This window comes from Ceratotherium simum, chromosome 10, assembly GCF_057802395.1.
Source record: "Ceratotherium simum simum isolate JZ-2026a chromosome 10, ASM5780239v1, whole genome shotgun sequence".
Classification (NCBI taxonomy): domain Eukaryota; kingdom Metazoa; phylum Chordata; class Mammalia; order Perissodactyla; family Rhinocerotidae; genus Ceratotherium; species Ceratotherium simum.
The window spans coordinates 81470203-81484258 of record NC_141909.1 but is presented as its reverse complement, the minus strand read 5'-3'; positions in this window follow the sequence as shown (position 1 = coordinate 81484258).

Genomic DNA, 14056 nt, shown 5'->3' with positions numbered 1-14056 from the left:
AAAAGACAACCTAACAAATGGGAGAAGATATTTGCAAACCATACAACTGTTAAGGGGTTAATCTCCAAAATATATAAAGAACTCATGCACCTCAACAACAAAAAAACTAACAACCCAATTAAAAAATGGGCAAAAGACCTGAACAGACATTTCTCCAAAGAAGATATACAGATGGCCAACAGGCACATGAAAAGATGTTCAACATCATTAACTATCAGGGAAATGCAAATCAAAACTACAATGTGATATTACCTCACACCCATCAGAATGGCTATAATTAACAAGACAGGAAACAACATGTGTTGGAGAGGATGTGGAGAGAAGGGAACTCTCATACACTGCTGGTGGGAGTGCAAACTGGTGCAGCCACTATGGAAAACAGTATGGAGATTCCTCAAAAAATTAAGGGTAGAACTACCATACCATCCAACTATTCCACTGCTGGGTATTTCTCCAAAGAACTTGAAAACACCAATGTGTAAAGATACATGCACCCCTGTGTTCATTGCAGCGTTATTCACAATAGCCAAGACTTGGAAGCAACCTAAGTGCCCATTAAGGGACGAATGGATAAAGAAGATGTGGTATATATACACAATGGAATACTACTCAGCCATAAGAAACGATGAAATCCAGCCATTTGTGACAACATGGATGGACATTGAGGGTATTATGCAAAGTGAAGTAAGTCAGAGGGAGAAGGTCAAATACCATATGATCTCACTCATCAAGTAGTAGATAATAACAACAACAAACAAACACATAGAGACAGAGATTGGATTGGTGGTTACCAGAGGGGAAGGGGGTGGGGAAGAGGGCAAAAGGGATAATTCGGTACATGTGTGTGGTGATGGACTGTAATTAGTATTTGGGTGGTGAACATGAGAACATGATGTGATCCATGCAGAAATAGAAGTATAATGATGTACACCTGAAATTTATACAATGTTATAAGCCAATGTTACTGCAGTAAACAAAAAATTAAAAAAAGAAAGAAGATAATTCACACTTGGGCAAGTTAAAAAAAAAAAGAACTTTGTAACTGCTAATTTGCTTGTATTGAATGTACTTTTGAAGGCTGCTTTAACATCTCAAATATCAAAATTTAAAATACCACCTTTTTCTCTGAACCAACCAGTCTGGGTCAACCAGGGACATCTCCTGGTCCATTTTTCTTTGGAATTTTTGCTTCTGCAAACTTGTAGGAACTTCCAGAGAAAGAGTTAACAATATCAAGTCTATTAGTTGAGAGCTGTGTTTTAATGACAAACTCTCTTTTTTCTTTTTTACTGTGATAAAATACTATATGTAATATAAAATTTACAATTTTAGCTTATTTTAGCTGTTCGGTTCAGAGGCATTAAGTACTCTCACGATGTTGTGCAACCATCACCACCATCCATCTCCAGAACTTTTTCATCATCACAAACTGAAACTCTGTACCCATCAAACACTAACTCCCCATTTCTCTTCCCCTTGTTGTTTGTTTTTTTGAGGGATTTTTTGTTGTTAATTGTTTTGCCTCTGTTAGGTAATCAGCTACTTTTCTCTGCTATCAAGATTCCAGTCTTTAATAATATACTATACCTTACTAATTTTCTGTTCTTAATCTGCTGTTGGCTAAGAAAGATTACTTAGTTTATCAAAATTGTATGTAAAGTAAGAGCTGATAGAACTTCTTATTCCTAAAAGCCATTCCTATGCAGAGAAGACTTCATGATGGCTATTTCAACTATTAAAAGACCTTTTGCCTCCTCAGTTTCTGGACATTTTCCAAAGGGTTTCTATTATTGGAAGTCAGACTTATGGAAAAGTGGATTCTTATTGTTTTTAAAAGAGTGGTAGATTAATAGATAGTAGATGAATAACCAGAAATATTTTATATCTTGTATCTTTTAAAAAGCCTTTATTTAATAGGTTCCACCACTAGGTTTCTTTTTAAAAAATATTCTATTTTATTTTATTTTATTTTATTTATTTATTTTTTGTGAGGAAGATCAGCCCTGAGCTAACATCCATGCTAATCCTCCTCTTTTTGCTGAGGAAAACCAGCTCTGAGCTAACATCTATTGCCAATCCTCCTTTTTTTTTCCCCCAAAGCCCCAGTAGATAGTTGTATGTCATAGTTGCACATCCTTCTAGTTGCTGTATGTGGGACGCAGCCTCAGCGTGGCCGGAGAAGCGGTGCGTCGTTGCGCGCCTGGGATCCGAACCCGGGCTGCCAGTAGCGGAGGGTGTGCAGTTAACCGCTAAGCCATGGGCCGGCCCTATTTTATTTTTTAATTGTGGTAAAATACACCTAACATAAAATTTACCATCTTAACCATTTTTAAGTGTACAAGCTCTTATTTTTTTAAATTTTATTTATTTATTTATTTTTTTGTGAGGAAGATTAGCCCTGAGCTAACATCAAATGACAATCCTCCTCTTTTTGCTGAGGAAGATTGGCCCTCAGCTAACATCCAGGCAGTCTTCCTCTACTTTATATGGGACACTACCACAGCATGGCTTGACAAGTGGTGCAACGGTGCATGCCTGAGATTGGAACCTTCGAACCCCGGACCGCAGATGCGGAGCATGCACACTCAACTGCTAGCCGCTGGGCCGGCCCCCACAAATTCTTATTTTTTATAGTTATGAAAACAATTTTGATACCAGGGGGAAAAATCCCCAGTATTAAATTCCAATTTTTACATGTGTTTTCCAATATTAAAATCATGAGAAAGTAAACTTTTCTCTGATTTTAATTTATTTTGAATTGCTTCATTTTTAGCCATTTTGGTAAAAACAGAACCTCCTGGAAAATTTGGTAAAATCCTCTAGCGCATATTTAAGGGAAGGGTCAAGGTCTCAGCAAGTCTTACAGGGTGGCCACCTTGCCAGTCTCTGCTGACCTGCCTTTCCAGCCACCTCCAACAACATGGAGCGCAGTTTCATTCTCCGAATAGCTACTCTGCTTCTCAGATGAGTAATAAAGTATGTGATTGCATAAGTCAGAATTGCTCAAAAATTTAAGAAGATTTGTTCCCAGAAGACCTCAAAGAAACACTGTCAAAATAAAAATCACATTCTGCATTTAAAGAATTCTTATGTTGACACTTTACATTATTAAGAGACGAATTGCTAAAACAAATTTTCTTTTCTTACCACATCCTTTGTTAGCTTACTTTTTATGCTGAGGGAGCTATGACAGCAACCCAGCTATTTACTTGTATTTCTCATTACATTTATAGTTGGCTGCAACTTCTATTTCATTTGCAGACATAAGCAGAATATTGTTGGGTCTGTAATTGGAAGAAAAATCCCACTGAAATGTCTATATACTCTAAAACCTTCCATTCAAATTTTTAATCTAATCTTCTGCAGTAAATATTGGTAAAATTTGCTTTAGGAAGAACCAAAAATATAAGGCTCAAACTCTTGTCTCAACAAAATCAATCTCCATAACAAAATTAACATTTGCAAAGGGAAATATCTAAGCTAATCTAAATTGACAATAAATATTTAATTGTGTAATAGTAAAAGAAACATTTTCACAGTCTACTTTTAACTTTTAATTTAAAATTAAATACTAAATGTTGTTTTGATTGTTATTAAATAATTGCTTTTAAGACCGTGTATTTTGCTTTATCAACCAGATCTGAAAAGAAAAACTGAGTGTATCTTCAGATGCTTGATAAATGGGTTTTGATCGTGAAAACCAAGATGAGATTACAATAAGCTAATTTCACACGCAGAAGTGGAAGGAGGCCAGTGGCAGACAGGCTGCCAAATTTCAAAGAGCAAAGGGAAATCTATAAAAGTCAGGAAGCAGTCATGCAGATTGTGTTTGATAGCTGGTAACCCCAGGACAAGAAGTTTCTGAGTTTGAGATTTGAACTTGAAAAATGTCCCAGAGCTAATACCCTTCAGAAAGATACAGGTGAGAGGAAGAACTAAAGTTTGAGGTTAAGATACTGGGAAGGGGACAAGGGCAGAAATGAAGTCATGGGAAGGCCCAGCATTTAAGGCATGCAGAGAATGGACCGCTGAGAGAGGAGGGAGAATGTTAGAGAAACAGGGACGTGAAGCAAACGGAAGTTGGGAAGATCAGATGGCGTAGCTCTGTGATTATGTGCTGTCACACTCATACTCGGGAAGAGAGGAGCTGGAAACATATCTGGGAGAACAGGAGGTAAGAGAAAATTAAACTGAGGTCAAGTAGAGAGAGGAGATGAGAGGGCTACACTCTGGTGGAAAGCATCACAGTGCCCAGTATTCGCAGAACAAAAGGATGGAGCATGGTTTATGTTTACACTGAAAGGGGACCTCAAAGAAAAACAAGACTTGAGTTTGCCTACACTTTCTTTCTGGTATTTTGCATAAACAGGAATTTTTGGGGGTGTTCAGAGGTAATGAAACACACCACAATGTCCCATACTTTCATTTCCATACTTCCAACCACTTGCTACACATTTTCATGTTTGTGTCTTGACATTTCAAAGTCAAAATGGTCTAAAATGGGACACATATATTCACTCAACAAATGTTCATTGAGCACTTACAATGCGCCAGGCTTGTCAACCTCTCCAGCAGTACCTCATCTGTCCAAGACATTGGGCACTGGGATGTGCTAGGCACTGGGGACAAAATAATGAAAATGGACATTATCACGGAGCTTACAAGTCTAGTGGGAGGGGTTATTAATAATATTCAAATAATGCTACAAGCTAATGGAAATTTTGGATTGTGATTCATACTATAAAGGAAAGACACATCTTTCCATGATGTCTTTTTTTTTTTTTTTTTTTTTATTTTTCCCCCAAAGCCCCAGTAGATAGTTGTATGTCATAGTTGCACATCCTTCTAGTTGCTGTTATGTGGGACACAGCCTCAGCATGGCCAGAGAAGCGGTGTGTCAGTGCGCGCCCGGGATCCGAACCCGGGCCGCCAGCAGCAGAGCACGAGCACTTAACCGCTAAGCCACGGGGCTGGCCCAACATGATGTCTTATAATAGAGGAGATGTGACCTGGTCTAAGAAATCAGGAAGCACTTTAGCTGAGATCCAAAAGATGAGAAGAAATTAACAAGATGAACAGGGAAAGCATTCCAAGAGACAACTACATGTGCAGAGGCCCTGTGGGGGACGGAACGTGATGCAGCACTTCAAACACTAAAAGAGACCGTTTATATTGGAGGGCAGAAAGAGGAGGTGAGAGATAAGAGGTGAGGATGGAGAGGTAGGCAGGGGTCAGGCTACACAGCGCCTTGTGGGTCACTTTAAGGATTTTAGTCTTTATACTCAAAACAATGGGAAGTCATGAAAGGGTCATAAGTAGAGGAATGACATGATCTGATGTGTTTCTAAAAGCTCACTCTGGCTGCTGCGTGGAGAATGAGTGGGAGCTGAAAGTAAGGAGGGAAAATTGAAGAGATACTGCTAGATGAAGAGAGAGGTGATGCAGCTTGGGCTAGAATGGTAGCAATGGACGTGGAACAAAGTAAGTGAAATGGAGAAATAATGGTGGTAAAACTTTCAGATCCCAGTGATGGATTAGCTGAATGGACCAAGGCAGAAGCGAGTGGCTCCCGGGTTTCTAACTTCTATAACTGGTGGGTGATGGTGACATCCATTGGACTGAGATCCTAAATTTGTTTTTGGAGGTATCTTTTGAGACAGAGTGGAGTGAATGGAGATGTTATGAAGGCAGTTGTAGACACTGATTTGTAGCTCAGGAGAAATCTGATCAGGAGATATAAACTTGAGTTGCCAGCATATACTGAAGGTGTGGAGAAATTTGCCTGGGTGGACAGTATAGAGAGAGGTGGGAGGGGACTTAAACATTGAGGAAATGCAACATTTAACGATGAAGTAGAGGAGGGTGAGCCTGCACAGGAAACAGATAAGCTACCAGACAGCTGGAGGAAAATATAGTTTCATAGAAACAAAGGGAAGAGTGTTTCAAGGAGGGAGCAATCAACAAAGATGTATGGTACTAAAAGGTCAAGTAAAATGATAGTTGAAAAACTCCATTGGATTTAAACACATGGCAGTCTTTGGAACCTAAGCAAAGAGCTTTATTGGTAGACTGAGGAGAGTAGAAGCTAGATGGGAGATATTTGTGATGAGTAAGGAAGCCAAGAACAAATAAAACGCTGAAACATATGGTTGGAAAGGGGAGGAAAGTGATAAAGAAATAACTGGAGGAGAATGAGGGCTCAAGGGGAAGACACTTTTAATGGGAGAATTCTATTGCTGCTGTAACAAATTACCACAAAATTAGTGACTTAAAAAAGCATACATTTATAACCTTACCATCTTGCAGGGCAGAAGATACCATCTATGGCACTGGTGAAGAATTGGCCTTGGATAGGAGGCCACAGCATCACCATTCCTTTTAATTTTTAAGCTAATATAATGGCCTAAATGGGCTTCCTTAGTTTTGGTTTCTCCTTTTTCCCACTCATTCTACAAAACTCTAAGCCAGATTAGTTTTCCTAAAGTACAGCCTGCTCGAAAACCTTCAGGAGCTCCCCATTGCCCACTGAGCAAAGCGTAGACTCTTTGATAGTTGACGTCCTTCATGATAAAGTGAAAAAATGTTTTTCCAGCATTCTTCTGTATCCTTTCACTCTGTGTGTGCATTTGTGTAGGTGTGTGCATCCTAGACCTCCATTCAAATGAAATGGCTGCGTCTTGCATGGGATCTGTCTCCACATTTTGCTCATGCTTTTCTAGGCTTAAATGTCTTCTCCTCAGTTTCTCTCCTGGTTGAAATCCTACCTATATATAATAGGTAGAATAATGCCCCCCCCCCAGATGTCCACATCTTAATGCCTGGAACCTGTGTATGTTATCTTACATGGCAAAACGGACATTGCAGATGTGATTAAGGTTACAGATAGTTTGTTTGTTTGTTTTTTGTCGGTTTTCTTTGTGAGGAAGATCAGCCCTGAGCTAACATCTACCAATACTCCTCTTTTTTTGCTGAGGAAGACTGGCCGTGGGCTAACATCCGTGCCCATCTTCCTCCACTTTATATGGGATGCTGCCACAGCGTGGCTTGCCAAGTGGTGCGTCGGTGCACACCCGGGATCCAAACCAGCGAACCCCAGGCCGCCACAGTGGAGCATGCGCACTTAACAGCTTGTGCCACCAGGCTGGCCCCTAAGGTTACAGATATTAAAAAGGAGAGACTATTTTGTATTATTCAGGTGGAGCTCAATGTAATCAAAAGGGTCCTTAAAAGTGGAAGAAGAAGGCAGAAGGGGAAGTTAGAGAGATGTGACAACGTGAGAAAGACTTGACCTATTGCTGGCTTTGAAGATGGAGGAAGGGGCCACAATCCAAGGAATGCAGTGGCCTCTAGAAGCTTTGAAAAGCCCTCAATTTATAGCTAGCAAGAAGACAAGGACCTTGGACCTACAACCACAAAGAACTGAATTCTGCTAACAACCCAAATGGACAGGAAACAGACTCTCCTCTAAAGTCTCCAGAAAGGAACGCAGCCCTGCCAATGCCTTGGTTTTAGCCCAGTGAGATCTATGTTGGACTTGTGGCCTCTAGAACTGTAAGATGACAAATTTTTGTGGCTTTAAGCCAGTAAATTTGTGGAATTTGTTATGGCAGCAATAGGAAAAATTACTACATTCTCCTTCATGGCGTGGTTCTAATTCAACGTCTCCAAGAAGCTGTCCTTGATGATCTCAGTCAGAAACAACCATTTTCCTTTCCTTCAGACTGAGTGGGACTTCTCTCCTGATGAGAAATGATCGGGTATTGTGGTTATTTGCAGACTTGTCCTAATTCTCCTAGTAGACTTTCAGCTCCTTTAGGTTAGGGCTAGAATTTAGGTAGGTATAGTAGCTGTCACAGTATCTAGCCCCTTGTTTAGTACATAGAAGCTACTCAACAATTTTCTTTACATAATAAATAAACAAATGGAAGTCCCCATAAAGATGGCAGAAATAAAATAACCATAGTAAGTGTACCCTTTATCTTCCCTTTTCTCTCAGGTTAGGTATTATTATCTTAACTCTGAAATTAGAAGCCATTCCTTTATTATCATCAGTGGCCCCAAAAATATTTGAATATTTACTGTTAACAGAAAATATTAGTCTTGTCAAAATAATTAATTTCTTTCTTTTTTTTTTTTTGTGAGGAAGATCAGCCCTGAGCTAACATCCATGCCAATCCTCCTCTTTTTGCTGAGGAAGACCGGCTCTGAGCTAACATCCATGCCAATCTTCCTCCACTTTATGTGGGATGCCACCATAGCATGGCCTGACAAGAGGTGCGTTGGTGCGCGCCCAGGATCCGAACCCAGGCCTCCAGGAGTGGAGCATGCTCACTTAACCACTACACCGTGGGGCTGGCCCCCAAAATAATTAATTTTAATTAGTTCTATTTCATGCCTTTCTTCAGAAGAGGACCTTGGAACTCAGAGAATTAATAATAAATAAGCATGGATAGGGGCCAGCCCCAAGACCTAGTGGTTAAGTTCAGCACGCTCCGCTTTGGTGGCCTGGGTTCAGTTCCCGGGTGCAGACCTACACCATTTGTTGGCAGCCATGTTGTGGCAGCAACCCATGGACAAAATAGAGGAAGACTGGCACAGATGTTAGCTCAGGGCAAATCTTCCTCAAGCAAAAAAAGAAAAGAGATTTGGCAACAAATGTTAGTTCTGGGTGAATCTTCCTCAGCCAAAAAAAAAAAAAAAAAAAAGAATGGACAAAGAGATAGTTTTACCTGTAAATGTCTGCTGACAATCAAGGTATTATTTTTCTTAATACTGCTGATAATAATAAGTTACTTTCACACCAAACAGGCCTTGACTTACTTATGCAGGAGGAAGTCTGCATTTTAATGTTTCTCTTTCAGGGTGGAATTATGATAGAGGTGAATATAAGTTGTATTTAGACTTAGAAAGAGAAAAATAGGTCAAAAAAAATTTCTGCCAGATCAAGGGGCATGCTCATGTCCATCTATACTGAACAAATGCCGTGATAATGATAGCAGGATGGACAGCACAATTATACACCACTAAAAATCCAGAGACGAAGCTGCAGTGTTCAAATAATCATTGTGAAAGCATAAAGCAAGATTCACATATTAGACATGATTGCTTCATTGCCACTGGATGCATGAGTTTCACAGATCCCAGAAGGAGAAATTTAAGAAGTCAAGACAAAAAGAAAATGTTTTTTAAACAGTTGAAACTACACTAAAAATCGCACCCTAGAGCTGAACTAAGAGATTAATTCCATTCTGATCAAGATCAGAATGATACATTTTGTTTTTACCAGGATCTTGCTGGTTTCTAAGCTTCCAAGATACCCTCCCAGTGTGCCTTTCATCTAGCAAATAATGTACTATTTATTTTTCAAAATGAATATGAGCTGAAGATCTAATGAATGTGCAACTACTCAAATATTGACCGTAGTTAGCTAGAGAAATTTTAGATGAAATCTGGCTCAGAAGGGAAGAAGTGGCAGGAAAACAGGGAGAAGCCAAGAAGTGCAGCTGGGGCAGAAGCTCAGAGAAAGAACACATTAGGAGACAGAACAGGGTGCGAGGGGAGAGCCGCGCTACTGGTAGGAAAATCATCAAAGAGTGTTGGTGCTCCTGTGACAGGGCTGTTGGATGTGGTGCCCCCTGTTACTGCAGAATTGTTCTTGGCAGTTTTCTCAATTTTATTCTCCAGATTAATTTTTAATTGCTAAATGCAATAAAAAGAGTGTAGGATCACACAGGTTCCCAAGCCCAAGCCCTTTTTATTAGGTGGCCCTAAGAGGAGGTCAAAAGTAAGAGAGGAGAGTCTTTGAAAATACTCTTTGAAGTCCTGGCCTAATCTTTGTGGAAGGTGATGCTGTGTCACCACGTCCCGAGTACAGGGCTGGTCCCGGGTGTGGTTGCCTTAGGGAGCCATGCCTGAGCCCATTCTGGACTACATTTCTTCTGTAACTAATAACCACTGGGTATTTTATTTTAAAGGGAACTCAGAAGATGTAAAGCCTTTAAGATTTAAAGCACTAATTCTCTTTAGGTGGAATTTCAGGAATTATAAATGTTTTTTCATTCATTTATTTACCACATGTGTGTTGCATTCCAGGCACAGTGCTAGGCATTGAGATCATAATGGTGAGCAAATTCAGACAGGACCCTGTCCTCATAGAATTTACAGGTTAAAGGAGGAGGCAGACGGAAATCAAATCATCATAAAAACAAATGTGTAATTAGAAACAGTATTAAGTGCCACATGATCTAATTCCTCTAACCTAAGGGGCACTGGAGGCAGTCAGGGCCAGCCTTCCTGAGGGAATGACATCTGAGAGCTGAGGGGTAAGTGGAAGTTAATCAGGCGAAGGGCAGGGATAGGGTGGGCGTGGCATTCCAGGCCTGACAACTTGAGAATTTCCACGGAGGAGGGGAGGACGAGGTGAGGAGCCTGCGCTAACTTACAAGCGCTGGGTGAGGATTTTAGCCAGTCTACTGTTGCTGCGCTGCTCTCCATTTTTTTTTCACCAAACAAACCCCCTCTTGGTGGCACTGATAGGAGTGATTTAGGGGCCACAATCAGGTTGGATGAGAGGTGGAAACTTGTCCCCAAACTGTTTTTGCAGAGCCAGCAGCACTGTTTTATACAAATCTGGATTGTATATTTAGTTGCGGGGGCTGAAGGAGATGTTGGCGACCTAAATCCCTCTCTCTTCCCCCTTCAGCCTCACCACTAGGCAGGGGGATCTGCCAGGGCTGACCCCCTCTCAGGCCAGGGCCCACAAAAACGTTTTAATGTTAACTTCTTTTAAAATCAGAAGAAAAATGTGAATGTAATAACAATGAATATATAATAAATCTACCCTGGATTATACCTGCCTTCATATACAGTGGTAAATATCATTTTAATTTTTATGGGGGAAGGGGCCCATGAAGACAATAGTCATAATACTGCCCTGGGAAGTGTCTATGGCGGAAGGGCATGAGGGAGGAGTTGAGAGAAAAGGCTTGAAGGGCGGGCAGGGCCAGGCCCCTGGGAAGGGTAAGGATGTGGGACTTTATCTACCTAAGCGCAATGGTAAGTCACCGGAAAGGTGTAAGCTAAGGAGGGACATGACTGTAAAAAGATCGCTCTGGCCCCTGTGTGGAGGGTGGACGGTGGGGCTGGCTGGGAAGGGGCAGAGGCAGAAGCGGGAAGAGCGTGGAGGTGAGAGATGATGCAGCTTCGTCGGAGCAGGGCTACATTAGTTTGCTGGGGCTGCCTAACGAAGTACCACAAACTGGAGGGCTTAAACAATAGCAGTTTATTGTCTCACAGCTCTGGAGGGTAGCGATCTGAGATAGAGACGTCAATGAAGCTGGTTCCTACCGAGGGCTGTGAGCGAGAATCTGTTCCAGGCCTCTCTCCTAGCTTCTGGTGACCTAGGTGTTTTTAGCTTGTCAGTGGCCGTCTTCTCCCTGTCTTCACATCGCCTTCCTCTGTATGTCAGTATTCAAATTTCCCTTTTCTATAAGGACATATAATCTTATTGTATTAGGGCCCACCCTAATGACCTCACTTCAACTTGATTACATCTGCAAAGACCCTATTTCTAAGTAAGGTCACATTTGGGAGGTATTGGGAGTTAGGACTCCAACACATGAGTTTTGGAGGGACACAACTCAATCCATAACAAGGGGTCAGCAAATTATGGCCCACTGGCCAAATCTGCTCCACTCCCCCTGTTTTTATATGGCCCCTGAGCTAAGAAAAGCGTTTACATTTTTAAGTGGTTAGGGAAAAAATCAGAAAAAGAATAATATTTCATGATTCATGAATACTGTATGCAATCTATATTTCATTGCCCGTGAATAAAGCTTTACTAGAACACAGTCACACTCGTTCATTCACGTATTCTCTATGGCTGCTTTTGCTCTGCAACTGAGTTGAGTAGTTGTGACAGACACCATATGGCCTACAAAGCCTAAATATTTGCTATCTGGCTCTTTGTAGGAAAAGTTTGCCAACCATCGCCCTAGAGCCACAGCAGTGGGCGTGGAAAAATTGATGGATAAGAGAGCTGTTGAGGAGGTAAGATTGACAAAACTAGGCATTAGGTTAGATAGGGGATTAACAAAGAGGGAGATGTCAACGACTCCTGCTTTTCTGGTACCCTCCCCCTAAATACTACCATATAGCTCAGGATGTGCAAATGCCTACAAGGACCAAGCAGGTAAGTAAAATGAACCTGCGTTTGGACCCACGTAAGAAGTAAAGAGCGCCCGGGCCAGTGGAGGGAGGCATCTCTTGCCTAAAAGTTTGCAAAGTCAAAATTTGGTGAAAATACGATGCTGGTGAAACAAACCAAATTCAGGCCAACTTACTGGATCACAACTTCCGTTTGATTTATAGGGCTGATGCATGGAGAACCAGTCAGTCTTAAAGGCAGAAGGATGGAGCCACTTGTCAGTTAAACCCAAGAGTCGCCTGTCCACCTCTGGGTCTGACCAACACTGGGGGCACCCCATCTTTTTTCTCTTCTGAAGGGTGTCAGCATTTAGCCTTGGGGCTGTCTTTCACCATCCCCTCTGAGCTCCTTTGTTCCCAGGCTCCCTCTCCCTCCATCCCTCAAACCTGACTCAGCCCTCCTGCCCTGGCCTGTGTGAAGCCACAGGAGAGAGCAGTAAGCCAGCCTCTCCTTTGAAGAGCTGTCTTCTAGGAGGGAGACAGAAATGGAGGCTGGTTCGTCCCTGTGTGAGATGAGTGCAGCAGCACAGGCAGGTGCAGGTGGGTGAGGACTAAGGCAACAAGACTCTGCACAAAAGCTCAGACAAATAGACCAAGAAGCCGTTCAGGTGTAAGTGGGTTATTTCCCAGCAACCTCCCTGCACCTCTGCCTGCCTGCCAGTACCTCCCACCCATCTGAGATGGGGCCCAGGCCGAGAGAGACAGACTGTCTGTGGAAGCTGTTGCCCACACGCAGTTCTGCTGCCCCAGGGATACTCCACCATCCAGAACCTGCTCCCAGGCTCCTCTCTGAGTCTTGTCTCTGGGCCACTCCTCCAAGGTTCCTGGGAAAGGCAAGTGTGAATGAATTAATAAGTGAAGGTGGGAAGGAAGAAGAGGCCTTACCCTACTACTAACAACAGTCCTATGACAGGGATTATTTTAGTCTTGATTCTATCCTCAGCACCTAGAATAGGGCGTGGCACATGGGAGGTGATCGATAAATGTGATAGAATAATTGAACTTAACCACTTTCTAAAGGTATGATTTCAGGTACCCCAAAATGCTATATGTGTATTGTATTTCTATTTATTTTCCATAAGATTTTGATCCTTAATACTTTTTCCCACTCATTGCTCCAAAAGCCCTCATTGCTCTGATCTTCAAAGAGCTCCCCACCCTGCTGCCTTCTCCACGACGCCTTATCCTGATCCTGGATTACCAGTATATGACCTCTGGTCTAGGAGGCAGCCAAGTGCACTAGAAAGACTCAGCCTTTGGAGCCAACATATCTGGTTAGTCGCAAGATCTTGACTAAGTTTCTTAAAGCTTTTCAGAGTCTTGGTTTCTTCATTTATAAAGCAGGGATTCATATCTGTCTCATAGTGTCATAAGGATCAGATGAGACAATGTATTTGAAGTCCCTGGCATATGATAGGTGTTTGTTGAATAAATAAACCTTTTAGCCGAGGTAAGATTTTGAAGAGCTGGAGCTTACCAAATCTCAAAAGAGTGAAAAGAACATCCTAGAAGGGAGGATAAAGCCAATAATCTTTCCATGAGTTTTCAGTCTAATGAATCGAATTGTTAACATCAAATTTACAGAGGGAAATGGATTTCTACAGAAAATAATAGCACATATGCTACCAATTACAGCCATAGTTGTGTGTGCTTAGGACTCATAAACAGAAAGTCTAAAAAAAGCATTTATCGTGATTTTTAAGTAAGGCACAATTGTGACCAACATCCTGTAGATACTGAGTTGTTTTTTTATAAAACTATTTAGCTGTATTAAATTCTACATGCTGTACATGCTGAAAAAACTAAAAGAATTTGGGGACTTTGAATGGAATTTCCCTAACCTTAGGAAGGA